Source organism: Schistocerca gregaria, chromosome 3 (assembly GCF_023897955.1).
Source record: "Schistocerca gregaria isolate iqSchGreg1 chromosome 3, iqSchGreg1.2, whole genome shotgun sequence".
NCBI lineage: Eukaryota > Metazoa > Arthropoda > Insecta > Orthoptera > Acrididae > Schistocerca > Schistocerca gregaria.
In genome coordinates, this window is record NC_064922.1 from 550,745,604 (window position 1) to 550,761,525 (window position 15,922).

The window sequence follows — 15,922 nt, forward strand, 5'->3', positions numbered from 1 at the left end:
TTGGTTGCAGGATCACAACTACAAATTATTAATGGCAGCGAGTCAGATGCTGGGCGTAAAAGCAGACGTATGCGCTGCTCTTTTAAACAGAGCTGTGCATAGCCCAGTTACTTAAAGTAACCCCACGTAAAGTCGCAATTGGTTTGTGCGGTATCAGTCGGTATCCGGTCGGCAGTGGCATTCACCTTAAGCGATTTGAGGAAACCACAGGAAACCTAAATCAGGGTGGCCTGGCGGAGATTAGAACCACCTTCCTACCGAGTGCGAGTGCAGTGTATTATCACTGTACCAAATTACTTGGTAAAATTACTCGACAGCTTTAATGCTGAAGAACCAGTGACGAAAGTTTTCTGTAGACATCAAATCCCACAACTCGTGATAGCTTTACTCGTATTACGAGAAGGCATGAAAAGATGATACAAGAACAGCAGCAGTAAAAGGAGTCTACGTCAGATAATAGAATAACAAATGTGCACTTAAAGTGACGGTTGAGAATGGAAATTTTTCCACCTTGGGAGGAAATTATGCGGAATTGCTACGTATGAGAGGGCCAACTGAAGGCTACCCTGGAGCTCAATGAGTCATAAACTTGCCGAGGAACAGGAATGCAGGCGAATAAGACGCGGCACTTTTCCACGGCGCAGCTGTCGAGTCGTTAGGCGATCCGCGCGACTGCCGCCATTGGCAGCTATTAGCGCGCGTATACACTGACCCGCAGGAAAACAATCGGCATTCCTCGTAACACTTAAGTCTCGCAGTAAGCACCCTGCAATTAGAGATCGCAGTCTGCAACTGTCTTCACGGCATCTAAACCCCGTCAGATGCCGCGCGCGGTCTTCTTTTCTAACACCTTACCTTCAGCACTCGATAAAACACTGGCTCGCAAGTTTAAGCTGCCAAGGCTTGCGAACTTTTGAAGCACGATAACCAGATTAGGTGTCGACTTCGAGACCAAAATAACATCAAGGAATAACTGCAAAACATCAAAAAGTCAACAATCGATATTAGATTAGATACAAATCTTTGGTCATCAGATCCACACCGAGTAGATCCTCAAAGTTGTAGAAAATGGGTGGTCGAAGTGCAGCCCAAATCAGGTATTCGTGAGGCCCGTGATTCTCAGCCGTATTTTATAATGCGAGTAATATGCATAAGTCAACAACTAACAGCCAGATGCAAAAACGTCAACTAAATTAAGAGTGTAGTTTTCCTGCTTAGTAACAAACAAAAATGTTTACGGAAACAGTAACATTTTAAAAAGGGTTTAATTTCAATTGACGTTTGTGAATCGGGCAGTAAGGTAAGAAAAGCTGACCGCTTACGTCAGGAGCAGACGGGTAAGTACCGCCGTATTACGGGATGTTAGAGGCAGAATGATTGATTGTTTGGCTTCCAGTCCAGGCAACTGAACATACACTCCTGGAAATGGAAAAAAGAACACATTGACACCGGTGTGTCAGACCCACCATACTTGCTCCGGACACTGCGAGAGGGCTGTACAAGCAATGATCACACGCACGGCACAGCGGACACACCAGGAACCGCGGTGTTGGCCGTCGAATGGCGCTAGCTGCGCAGCATTTGTGCACCTCCGCCGTCAGTGTCAGCCAGTTTGCCGTGGCATACGGAGCTCCATCGCAGTCTTTAACACTGGTAGCATGCCGCGACAGCGTGGACGTGAACCGTATGTGCAGTTGACGGACTTTGAGCGAGGGCGTATAGTTGGCATGCGGGAGGCCGGGTGGACGTACCGCCGAATTGCTCAACACGTGGGGCGTGAGGTCTCCACAGTACATCGATGTTGTCGCCAGTGGTCGGCGGAAGGTGCACGTGCCCGTCGACCTGGGACAGGACCGCAGCGACGCACGGATGCACGCCAAGACCGTAGGATCCTACGCAGTGCCGTAGGGGACCGCACCGCCACTTCCCAGCAAATTAGGGACACTGTTGCTCCTGGGGTATCGGCGAGGACCATTCGCAACCGTCTCCATGAAGCTGGGCTACGGTCCCGAACACCGTTAGGCCGTCTTCCGCTCACGCCCCAACATCGTGCAGCCCGCCTCCAGTGGTGTCGCGACAGGCGTGAATGGAGGGACGAATGAAGACGTGTCGTCTTCAGCGATGAGAGTCGCTTCTGCCTTGGTGCCAATGATGGTCGTATGCGTGTTTGGCGCCGTGCAGGTGAGCGACACAATCAGGACTGCATACGACCGAGGCACACAGGGCCAACACCCGGCATCATGGTGTGGGGAGCGATCTCCTACACTGGCCGTACACCTCTGGTGATCGTCGAGGGGACACTGAATAGTGCACGGTACATCCAAACCGTCATCGAACCCATCGTTCTACCATTCCTAGACCGGCAAGGGAACTTGCTGTTCCAACAGGACAATGCACGTCCGCATGTATCCCGTGCCACCCAACGTGCTCTAGAAGGTGTAAGTCAACTACCCTGGCCAGCAAGATCTCCGGATCTGTCCCCCATTGAGCATGTTTGGGACTGGATGAAGCGTCGTCTCACGCGGTCTGCACGTCCAGCACGAACGCTGGTCCAACTGAGGCGCCAGGTGGAAATGGCATGGCAAGCCATTCCACAGGACTACATCCAGCATGTCTACGATCGTCTCCATGGGAGAATAGCAGCCTGCATTGCTGCGAAAGGTGGATATACACTGTACTAGTGCCGACATTGTGCATGCTCTGTTGCCTGTGTCTATGTTCAAAAATGGCTCTGAGCACTATGGGACTCAACAGCTGTGGTCATCAGTCCCCTAGAACTTAGAACTACTTAAACCTAACTAACCTAAGGACATCACACACATCCATGCCCGAGGCAGGATTCGAACCTGCGACCGTAGCAGTCGCACGGTTCCGGACTGCGCGCCTAGAACCGCGAGACCACCGCGGCCGGCTGTGTCTATGTGCCTGTGGTTCTGTCAGTGTGATCATGTGATGTATCTGACCCCAGGAATGTGTCAATAAAGTTTCCCCTTCCTGGGACAATGAATTCACGGTGTTCTTATTTCAATTTTCAGGAGTGTACATGCGCGACTCGCCCCGATCAGTACTTACTTGTAGGAAGGAATATGAAGTTCATTAAATTAAGGCTGTTCTAATACTTCACAATAAACTAGAATAACAAGAGATTCGAAACATTTAGCAAACATTTGTGATCGTGTCTCATACTATATAATGCATTTAAATATGTTCAAAATTACTGTCATTAATCAATAAGTCATGCGCTCACATAGACAACACAAAATGATTTCGCCAGACAATGACAATGTCACAATTCTGGGGTCACTAAAGGTGGCAACTTAATGAAACAGAGAATAGTAGACACGAAGTGCTCCGAATTTTGTCGATTTTTAACGATTAGTGCTTGCGGACCAGCAGCCAACTTACCTCGCCCTTGTTATAGCTTGTCCATTAGGATCTTATAACATACTAATTTGTGTAGTTTATCCCACAAGATGAGTGCAAGCTCTTCAGCAGTAAAGTTTGATTACCACTGATGTATAACATATCCTAAAACAAGGATACATATCACACATTTACAAAAACTGGATATGCTAATGTTCATTCCACGGATAATAAGTGGTCCTCTCGGATATAAAATAAGTCAAAAAATCTTAAACCTCTTTTCATTTAAGTGCTAATAGCAGAACTTGTAATGTATACTGTAGTAAGATGTATATGATAATTCTTAGACTATTGAAGCATTGCATCATGAAACAGAACATCGTTGTTCCGCACTCAAAACGTTGACTTCATTACCGAACTGAAGGCGTGCAGAAGTTATATTTTATGGAACACACATGTTATTTGATATTGGTAGTAATACAGTTAGGCCTGGGGACAATAGATAACTAAATAGAATAAAATAAAACAATAGAAAGAAAGTCGTAAGGCGTTTGCATGGAAACGAGAATTTGCGCTGTCGACTCCGGGCATTCGACGGAAGTCTTTTGTCTGGTTTTAACTTAGCTTTCACCTCTGAATCATGTGAATATTCGCCAGACACAACATGTAATTCGGACTCCACAATAATATATCGGTTCTCTTTTCCTTGTGGGAGTAGGCTGGGGACAGGCAAGTCGATGAAGTGGCGTCCAGTTGAAAGACCTGCTACTGGTATGGCAGTGATACCATCATTTATTTCAACAGCCTCGTTTGCAACACCCTTCATTGACCTTCACTCAACGGATTCCGCAGCAGCTCCAATAAATCCTGCATACTCGTCGATTTTACATGGCGAGTGAGGCATATTCATCACAGCACACATTGTTTCTGCTGCAGTGTGTCCTTTGCAAATAGCTCTCAATCCATAAAACCACCTAACATTTAGCCTACTTCAAAATAATTGTCTTTACACTTATCAGAATTCCAAAATGAATGAGTAGATTTACAAGTGGCATAATTAATTATAAGTTTCTTGGCTAGTCTATTTGATACGTCACTGTATTCGTGTACTCGCAAACTAAGTGACCCTCCATGTATTTTACAATACACACATTCACCTTAACACACCTGGAAAGATGTGTAAATATATTACAATATAACCTAACCTACCATTTACATCACTTTCGTTTTGAGAAAACTGTGTATCACAACGTTTTATTTTAATCTTCGAAGCACTAATGGATGTTTCTCTAGATACTGATGAGTTTGCCTGTATTTCATTGTCTGTAACTTCACACGCCACATGTTGAACGCAATGTTTCCCTTTATTTGAAAATCTGTTACCATGAAACCCACGTTTTGTAAAAATACTTCGTTTTGACGTCATACTTTACTTTTCGAGATATTTACCAGTCTATTCGTCACTTTTCCTCGGAAAAACGTCAGAACTTCGATATAAAACACGTTTTATACTATGAAACAATACGATGCTGTTTTTGACAGTGCTACCAATATACACACGTAATTTAACCTTTATATCACAGCAACCCACAGACTTCTATATAAAAAAATACCGATTTCATTAGATCTTGAAGTAATGCACATAAATATTTGAACATTTTCGACAGTGTATATTATATTTTAAAAAATAAAATACATGCCATGTGAATTTATAAGTGTGTCGTCTTGGAACAGTGTCACTACTGGGAAGCAAACATTGTAACATGGAATCGACCAGATCAGCCGAAATGGTCATACAATCCTAGGCACTAAAGTGTCTTGCAGAGTACGCATGGGACCCACGGAATACCACGATATAGCTGCCCAGTTCATCAGCGAACCCCAACTCGGCGGGAAGTTAGAAACAGTGTGCAACAAGACTCGTCCGATTAAATAGCTTTCTTCAAATGTTTCTGAGCACTATGGGTCTCAACTTCTGAGGTCTTAAGTCCCCTAGAACTTAGAACTACTTAAACCTAACTAACCTAAGGACATCACACACATCCATGCCCGAGGCAGGATTCGAACCTGCGACCGTAGCAGTCTCGCGGTTAACTGCTAGGTCACAGTCCTCTAGAACTTTTTTTTTTTTTTTTTTTTTTTTTTTGACGTCAGTCTACTGACTGGTCTGATGCGGCCCGCCACGAATTCCTTCCTTTCCTGTGCTAACCTATTCATCTCAGAGTAGCACTTGCAACCTACGTCCTCAATTATTTGCTTGACGTATTCCAATCCCTGTTTTCCTCTACAGTTTTTACCCCCTACAGTTCCCTCTAGTACCATGGAAGTCATTCCCTCATGTCTTAGCAGATGTCCTATCATCCTGTCCCTTCTCCTTATCAGTGTTTTCCAGAGATTCCTTTCCTCTCCGATTCTGCGTAGAACCTCCTCATTCCTTACCTTATCAGTCCACCTAATTTTCAACATTCGTCTATAGCACCACATCTCAAATGCTTCGATTCTCTTCTGTTCCGGTTTTCCCACAGTCGATGTTTCACTACCATACAATGCTGTACTCCAGACGTACATCTTCAGAAATTTCTTCCTCAAATTAAGGCTGGTATTTGATATTAGTAGACTTCTCTGGACCAGAAAAGCCTTTTTTGCCATAGCGAGTCTGCTTTTGAGGTCCTCCTTGCTCCGTCCGTCATTGCTTATTTTACTGCCTAGGTAGCACAATTCCTTAACTTCATTGACTTCGTGACCATCAATCCTGATGTTAAGTTTCTCGCTATTCTCATTTCTACTACTTCTCATTACCTTCGTCTTTCTCCGATTTACTCTCAAACCATACTGTGTACTCATTACACTGTTCATTCCGTTCAACAGATCATTTAATTCTTCTTCACTTTCACTCAGAATAGCAATGTCATCAGCGCATCGTATCATTGATATCCTTTCACCTTGAATTTTAATTCCACTCCTGAACCTTTCTTTTATTTCCATCATTGCTTCCTCGAAGTACAGACTGAAGAGTAGGAGCGAAAGGCTACAGCCTTGTCTTGTACCCTTCTTAATACGAGCACTTCGTTCTTGATCGTCCACTCTTATTATTCCCACTTGGTTGCTGTACATATTGTGTATGACCCTTTCTCTCCCTATAGCTTACCCCTACTTTTTTCAGTATCTCGAACAGCTTGCACCATTTTATATTGTCGAACGCTTTTTCCAGGTCTACAAATCCTATGAACGTGTCTTGATTTTTCTTTAGCCTTGCTTCCATTATTAGCCGTAACGTCAGAATTGCCTCTCTCGTGCCTTTACTTTTCCTAAAGCCAAACTGATCGTCACCTAGCGCATTCTCAATTTTCTTTTCCATTCTTCTGTATATTATTCTTGTAAGCAGCTTCGATGCATGAGCTGTTAAGCTGATTGTGCGATAATTCTCGCACTTGTCAACTCTTGCCGTCTTCGGAATTGTGTGGATGATGCTTTTCCGAAAGTCAGATGGTATGTCGCCAGACTCATATATTCTACATGAATAGTCGTTTTGTTGCCTCTTCCCCTAATGATTTTAGAAATTCTGATGGAATGTTATCTATCCCTTCTGCCTTATTTGACCGTAAGTCCTCCAAAGCTCTTTTAAATTCCGATTCTAATACTGGATTCCCTATCTCTTCTAAATCGACTCCTGTTTCTTCTTCTATCACATCAGACAAATCTTCACCCTCATAGAGGTTTTCAATGTATTCTTTCCACCTATCTGCTCTCTCCTTTGCATTTAACAGTGGAATTCCCGTTGCACTCTTAATGTTACCACCGTTGCTTTTAATGTCACCAAAGGTTGTTTTGACCTTCCTGTATGCTGAGTCTGTCTTTCCGACAATCATATCTTTTTCGATGTCTTCACATTTTTCCTGCAGCCATTTCATCTTAGCTTCCCTGCACTTCCTATTTATTTCATTCCTCAGCAACTTGTATTTCTGTATTCCTGATTTTCCCGGAACATGTTTGTACTTCCTCCTTTCATTAATCAACTGAAGTATTTCTTCCGTTACACATGGTTTCTTCGCAGCTACCTTCTTTGTGCCTATGTTTTCTTTCCCAACTTCTGTGATGGCCCTTTCTAGAGACTGTACTGCCTACTGCGCTATTCCTTATTGCTGTATCTATAGCGTTAGAGAACTTCAAACGTATCTCTTCATTCCTTAGAACTTCCGTATCCCACTTCTTTGCGTATTGATTCTTCCTGACTAATGTCTTGAACTTCAGCCTACTCTTCATCACTACTATATTGTGATCTGAGCCTATATCTGCTCCTGGCTACGCCTTACAATCCAGTATCTGATTTCGGAATCTCTGCCTGACCATGATGTAATCTAATTGAAATCTTCCCGTATCTCCCGGCCTTTTCCAAGTATACCACCTCCTCTTGTGATTCTTGAACAGGGTATTCGCTATTACTAGCTGATACTTGTTACAGAACTCAATTAGTCTTTCTCCTCTTTCATTCCTTGCCCCAAGCCCATATTCTCCTGTAAACTTTTCTTCTACTCCTTCCCCTACAACTGCATTCCAGTCGCCCATGACTATTAGATTTTCGTCCCACTTTACATACTGCATTACCCTTTCAATATCCTCATACACTTTCTCTATCTGTTCATCTTCAGCTTGCGACGTCGGCATGTATACCTGAACTATCGTTGTCGGTGTTGGTCTGCTGTCGATTCTGATTAGAACAACCCGGTCACTGAACTGTTCCCAGTAACACACCCTCTGCCCTACCTTCCTATTCATAACCAACCCTACACCTATTATACCATTTTCTGCTGCTGTTGATATTACCCGATACTCATCTGACCAGAAATCCTTGTCTTCCTTCCACTTCACTTCACTGACCCCTACTATATCTAGATTGAGCCTTTGCATTTCCCTTTTCAGATTTTCTAGTTTCCCTACCACGTTGAAGCTTCTGACATTCCACGCCCCGACTCGTAGCACGTTTTCCTTTCGTTGATTATTCAATCTTTTTCTCATGGTAACCTCCCCCTTGGCAGTCCCCTCCCGGAGATCCGAATGGGGGACTATTCCGGAATCTTTTGCCAACGGAGAGATCATCATGACACTTCATCAACCACAGGCCACATGTCCTGTGGATACACGTTACGTGTTTTTAATGCAGTGGTTTCCATTGCCTTCTGCATCTTCATGTCGTTGATCATTGCTGATTCTTCCGCCTTTAGGGGCATTTTCCCACCCCTTGGACAAGAGAGTGCCCTCAACCTCTATCCGCTCCTCCGGCCTCTTTGACAAGGCCGTTGGCAGAATGAGGCTGACTTCTTATGCCGGAAGTCTTCGGCCGCCAATGCTGATTATTTATCAAAATTTAGGCAGTGGCGGGGATCGAACCCGGGACCGAAGACGTTTTGATTATGAATCAAAGACGCTACCCCTTTTTTTTTTTTAATCTCTTTTACTTCGGTTGTGTTCGTTTCATCTGCTCGGGGCAGATGCCGTAAGACATCCGGTTAAGATCGTTGTTGATCGATGAACTCAGTTTCTTTTATTACAGAGGGCAGCTAGCCCTCTGACCGAACACGCTGAGCTACCGTGCCGGCAGAACTTAGAACTACTTAAACCTAACTAACCTAAGGACATCATACACATCCATGCCTGAGGCAGTATTCGAACCTGCGACCGTAGCGGTCGCGCGATTTCAGACTGTAGCACCTAGAACTGCACGGCCACTTCGGCCGGCTAGCTTTCTTCCATCTCTCCATAGTCAAGGTTTTATGACCTTGGCACCACAGGCTTTTGCATCACTGAAGAGAGGTTTTGGATCTAGCCGGGTATGCGTGTGCGACGTTTACTTCTACAGTCATTTTTGCAGCTGTCGTACTTTTATTTTTCGTCATAAACCTCTTCAATTGCCGTCTGTCAAGTTCACTTAACATTAGTTACGGTGACTCCTGGAACTCCAAAAATACGGGCTAGTTTTGTAATGGAAGCACTTACCATAGGAGCGCCAACAATTTTCCTACGTTCGAAGTCACTTAACTCTAATCTAATGCACTCACAAATTCACAGAACAATGTTCTGACTGTTCTGGCTAAGACTGACACCTACAGTGTAATGAGGGCAGTGCACAGCCACAGTTCGTGGACAAATACAACAGAGTAATCTACATGTTTTGCTAACATCTGCATCGATGCTCAGACATGCATTGTCTCGATGTTTCCATGTTTTTGTCCATACCATGTGTACATAACCCTCAGCGTGTATAAATGCAACCACTTTTCAATAGCACATCATTTTCACACTATCAAAAAGAATGTCTTACCTCTACCACGCCGGCGCTACAGTCTGAAATCGCGCGACCGCTACGGTCGCAGGTTCGAATATTGCCTCGGGCATGGATGTCCTTAGGTTAGTTAGGTTTAAGTAGTTCTAAGTTCTAGAGGACTGATGACCTCAGCAGTTAAGTCCCAAAGTGCTCAGAGCCATTTGAACCATTTGAACCTCTTTCATAGTCACGAACGAAGTAAGAAGACAGAATTATTGTTCTCCTTCGAAACTTGCAAAGCATAGACAACGACTGCAAGCCTAAGGAATTCGCTGGCTAGGTCACTTACTCGTCAAATGAGCTCAGGAGATACACTACCATAGCAGTTGTCGTAATAGATCAGTGAGTTCAGATACTGAGCAAAGGTTGCTCGTAGAAGCTCGACAAGGAGTAAACTCAATTTATGGATGTTAGCAAATGTGCAAATATAGCATATAACTTTCGACCCGCGGAAATTTTCCGTGAAAGCAGGATAGAAAGAAATGATCCAGTTCTGTGGTCACCTTGTTAACTTGCTCTGACGTGACTTCATGTTTTCTTGTCGGATCCGTAAAAAGTCTTGTATAGAACACATGCGTCGAGACAAGAGAATCCTCTGGCAAGAATTCTTTCTCTGTGTGACAACCTGTCCAAACCGGTAACGCAGAACTTCGTGTGACAATGTCACGCCTGCATAAACGCTAGAGAACACCACTTCGAATAAATGTTGTGTATATTACAACTTGTGCAAGTATTACAGAAGAAAAGTATCGCTGCCGAAATGTACATACTTGAGTTTGTATAATCGTAATGTCCGCTTATTACTGTCAACTTATTTGATTCCGAACCAGATCCCGCTACCTCAAATCTCAGAGTTATCTGTCTCCATTCTCTTTCAAATTGTATTTGTGTGAAACAAGGTCGTTTGGATCTTCAGAGGGTCCCGACGACCTTTGTAAAGGATTAAATTAATGGAATCAGTCCCGTGGCCACATATTAGTTTATTAAAACTCATGATGGCTGAAAAGCCGAAACCACTCATGAATTTTAATAAATTTTTGACCAAGACATTGTTTTCTATAGTCACATTTCTTTATGTCATTAATCCCAATTCCATGTAATGGAGCAATGGTTTGATGCACTTGACCATACTAGTACACCCTCTACAGCTCCCTTCAGCCATACATAACTACAGCAACTCATACTTACTCGAACCGACTTACTTTAGTCAAAACTTAGTCTCTCTACGATGTTTACCACCGCATTTCCCTCCATTATCAAGCTGACGATCCCTTGATACCTAAGGATGTGTCCTATAAATCGACCCCTTCTTTTGGTCAAGATCTGATTTCTTTTCCTTACAAGTCCATTCAGCACAACATTTAAAAAGGTCCTTTTTCTTTCGAGACATCCCCTGTGTATGTAAAATTCTACCGTAGATTTGCTCCTACCGTCTGATCTGACTGGTCTGATTCCAGTAGTAGATCTCTCCTCAGAGCGCAGTGCTAAATAGTGAAGCGACGCGATGGATTCTCAATAACTTTACCTGGTTAAGCATCTCTTTGAAGCATTTCTAACTCTTTACTAAAACAACATTGGGGTTTGCATGGATTGATCATTTATGAGTCAGAATCTGATCTCAATTAATATATGACATTTCACATTGACGATCACCATTATTTGCTGGCAGGGTTCGAAAATGACAAGAACATCAATCAGGATACGACGTGAACCTATCACATTTACAGAAGAGCAAAGTGTAGTGGTAGGTAAGTATTGATTGCGCGGCAAGAAACTAACAGTGAATAAAGATAAATTTTCTATTGGGGCAGAACGACCATTCTAGAGGCTGCCGCTTCTATTTGAACAAACAAATCGTTGTGCCTATTCGTCTGTGGTATGCTGTTGCAGCAATGAATCCTTACCGTGAGCTGCGCCGGCTGAGGTCGAACCGTAATAATGGTAGCGGCCCTCCACTACTGCCGGCCCCGCTGATGCCCTCCGTCACTGTTGGCATGTTGCACGCCTGCTCTGAATGTTAAATGTTCGCTCTTTTTTGCGTCCCCAGTCCGAATTTTAATAGTCAGTTCTTCTCTGTATCCTCGCTCCGAGTCTTAATGTGCTCCGTTCAACTCCAAGTCCTCTATCCGGAACCTAAACTCGCTCAAAAGCGCATTTCTCCGCGCTGGTCTACACTTTTTTTGCACTTCCACAACTTTTCCACCCAATCTCTCACGTTGCAGCTACATCGCCTTTCATACTCCCTCCGTCAATTCCATGAAAATTCCTCTCCTAATCACCCGTCACTGCTCACAAAGTGGAACTTGGGACGTATGCCACAGCCCGTCCACCAATGACAAGGTGTATTCTGAACCTTAAACATGGCTGCGATTCAGGAACTGTATAAATTTGATGCTGTTGAAAAACTCAGCCAACCAGTTGCAAATCAAAGGTTTACTTAGCCCTTGACCTAGGTTTCGATATTAATAAAAATATCGTCTTCAGAAGGTGAATGTGATGTATCAAGGCCCTCTCCCTCTAGAGAAGACATTTTTGTAAATACTGAAACTTGTGTCAAGGGCTACATAAACCTTTGGTTTACAACTGGTTGGCTGACTTTTTCAACTTCTTCGAGGTGCGTTCTTTCCACCAGTGCTTACTAGGTTCTGCTATTTTAGTATCGGTTGGGAGCGTCATCTGCACCCCTTTAATGCACAGATTGTGGTGTTTCAGTCAGATTCCTACAGATGTTACCTACATCCGGAGTTTATGCCCCCGAAATCCAGGAATAACGTTTCTCCGAATTCCCTCACGCCACCGGCTTTTGGTTTTTATACCACCATAGTTCCAACCGACCATACTGTCCTATGCATGGATGGGCTGTGGTCTGGCGAATAGCCATCTGCCTGCACAAAAGCCCATCCTGCCACTTTCTCCCTGATAAGAGTTCACGACTCCAGGATCGAAAAGACACCAATGCATGCATCAGAAGGGAGCGACCATTGCATCAGCCTTTGGCTGCCTCGTTCTCATCTGCACTGAACGACCCACACCTGCATTTTATGCTTCTAGATATAGAATCCCAATAAAGAAAGAGCAAGCATAGATAGTTAGTACTGCTCCTGCAATCTGTGCCATACCTGACCTTACAATACTTACTTTATCCTGACCCGTCATTTTCACCTTAGTCTTATCGGAACTGTTTGTTGTCCATGAACACTACACCTTCATGAAGGTTTTTCCTTCTTCTTCTTCTTCTTCTTCTTCTTTACTGTATAGTATCTACTTCGGGATGTGCTTTCAGGATGTGTCAAACAGTATTTTATAATATAACTTTGTGGCAGAATGCCCTTTCTGAAGTCACAATCGTCAAGGTAACGTAAGGAAGAAAATTCGTGTGCGCCATATGTCTGGTAATCCTGTAAACTCGTAAGTTGGCTATAATTTAGCACCTTACAAGCACTCACATATATACTTTGCCATAGATTTACAACCGAAATTAGGTATCATTTGATATGTTGTACATCGTATATATGAATATATATTGTCACGTACACCTTGTAAATAGTTGCTAACGTTTATTGCATGAAAGGTGACAGAGGGTCTTTATTATCAAAATGGCGTAATGAATGATTGCCTATACTAGGAGAGGTTGGAACGCCAGTGGAGATGAAACAGCAGGCGTAACTCAAGCCTAGGTGGAAAAGCCCGCACAAGGAAGTAGCCAAGACGGACGGTTAAGGCACCTGGCCGTGAAGCACAGCACAGCGGTGGCCAGCCGGCATTGTAGCGGGCCCAGAAGGGTAACGGGCTAACACTTGGCAAACTCTGAAAACCTTGGACGCAGCAGAGAGCAACGAGGAAGCGTTACCTAGGAACTCACGCAGGCTGGGTTGTTTCCGTGGATCTATACTCAGAGAAGCATACCATTGTATGTGTTCTAAATTAACGAGGATAGGTATTTCCTCGCAAACTTTTCGTGCTGAACGACAAAAGACTAAAATATGGTTGTTGGGGGTTTGGAAGAATCTGTAGTGAGGGAGAATATTCAGTGGTTTCGAGGAAATGATTCGCCTTCTGCAGTTACGAGGGAGGGGAGCCGAGCTTTGCCGGGAAGCCAGCGGTGGATAGAAAGCGGTATTCCTTTTTGAGCGCCCGTGTTTGACGGTCGCTGAGTATCTGCTTCTGTTGGTACAGACGGACTTGAGGTCTTCGCTCTCTGGAGATTTTATAGTTAGAACGGTTAGGCACTGTACTGTTGCGAACTGATAAGATTCTGGACTTCGCCACCAGGTAGGAAGTTGTCGTCCAGTATGCAGCGTTCAGTGATTGAGAGCACTAATTCTGCCTATACCCACACTGATACCTTATCTGAACTCCGTCCTTGTCGCTGGAAGTTCTCGTTTATCGCCTGTCGAACACAGAGAGGAGAAGACAGTATTAGATTGTACTAGTTAGTGGACCGTCTCCTGTTGTCCTAGTGTTTGAGTGAGGTTTATTTTTATATTTTGTGGCTGGAGTTCTTCCATCGTCTCAGAAGTGTACGAGAACCATCAGTACGACGCACCGGACGCTGTACGTATGGGCTACAAGGACTATAAAGCTAAACAGCTGTGATCACGTAAATTTTATTTCCACTGAGGTTGCACACCGTTATAGATCATCTTTGAAAGTAGTGTCTTCTAATGTTTGGTACGTAGGTGATGTCAGTCATCTATATTTATATTAGATCGCGTAGCCATAAAAAGGAACAGATTTGGGCAACTCATGAATCGCATCAGTTAGGAAATCCAATTGTATCTCTTTATGTCCACTGGACATTGATATATAAATATTTGTAATGCAGAAAAGGGGTTTTAATCCACAATAAATCAGAATCAGCATTTATCATTTTTAGTTACTAGTTCCCTTAATTATTCATTTATGTTTATGCTGTAATTTATATGTTAAAGAGCAAGAAGGAAGAGAGAATATCACCCTTAAGATATCCTAAGATCTGCTTCAGGGGTTAGTCAGACGGGGCAAAATCTTCATTTTCGCGTTCAGTATTTTCTGTTGCGCACATTCATTTTACACCTGCCTGGAATAGCATCTTGGAAACTCCATTCCGTGTGTTATATTTTAATTGTTTGTGTATCGTATTTAGGAACCAGCCCAACATTTGCGAAAATCAGCACGAGAAGCAATCTGAAAATCACACTCAAACTCGGCCGTGTAGAAGCCAACACACGGATTCGGTTTGGGTCTGGCTCATCTCATTGTCTCACGAGACAGCGCGTTGCACGTTACGCTAAAGAAGCGGGTAAAGATAATCCTTTGTTAGCAAACCTCCCGTTTTCAGAAATTGTTTATCTTGTTATTGCCATTCGGCTTTTTTACATCCATTCTCCTCCAGCCATCATCTTACACTACTGGCCATTAAAATTACTATACCACGAAGATGACGTGCTACAGACGCGAAATTTAACCGACAGGAAGAAGATGCTGCGATATGCAAATGATTAGCTTTTCAGAGCATTCACACAAGGTTGGCACCGGTGGCGACACCTGCAACGTGCTGACATGAGGAAAGTTTCCAACCGATTTCTCATACACGAACAGTAAATGACCGGCGTTGCCTGGTGAAACGTTGTTGTGATGCCTCGTGTAAGGAGGAGAAATGCGTACCATCACGTTTCCGACTTTGATAAAGGTCGGATTGTAGCCTATAACGATTGCGGTTTATCGTATCGCGACACTGCTGCTCGCGTTGGTCGAGATTGTTAGCAGAATATGGAATCGGTGGGTTCAGGAGGGTAATAGAGAAAGCCGTGCTGGATCCCAACGCCCTCGTATCACTAGCAGTCGACATGACAGGCATCTTATCCGCATGGCTGTAACGGATCGTGCAGCCACGGCTCGATCCCTGAGTCAACAGATGGAGACGTCTGTATGTCAACAACCATCTGCACCAACAGTTCGACGACTTTTGCAGCAACATGGACTATCAGCTCGGAGACAATGGCTGCGGTTACCCTTGACGCTGCATCACAGACAGCAGGGCACACGTTGGTGTACTCAACGACGATTCTGGGTGCACGAATGGTAAGACGCCGTTTATTCGAATGAATGCAGGTTCTGTTTACAGCACCATGATGGTCGCATCCGTGTTTGGCGTCATCGCGGTGAACGCACATTGGAAGCGTGTATTCGTCTTCGCCTTACTGGCGTATCACCCGGCGTGATGGTATGGGTTGCTATTGGTTACACGTCGCGGTC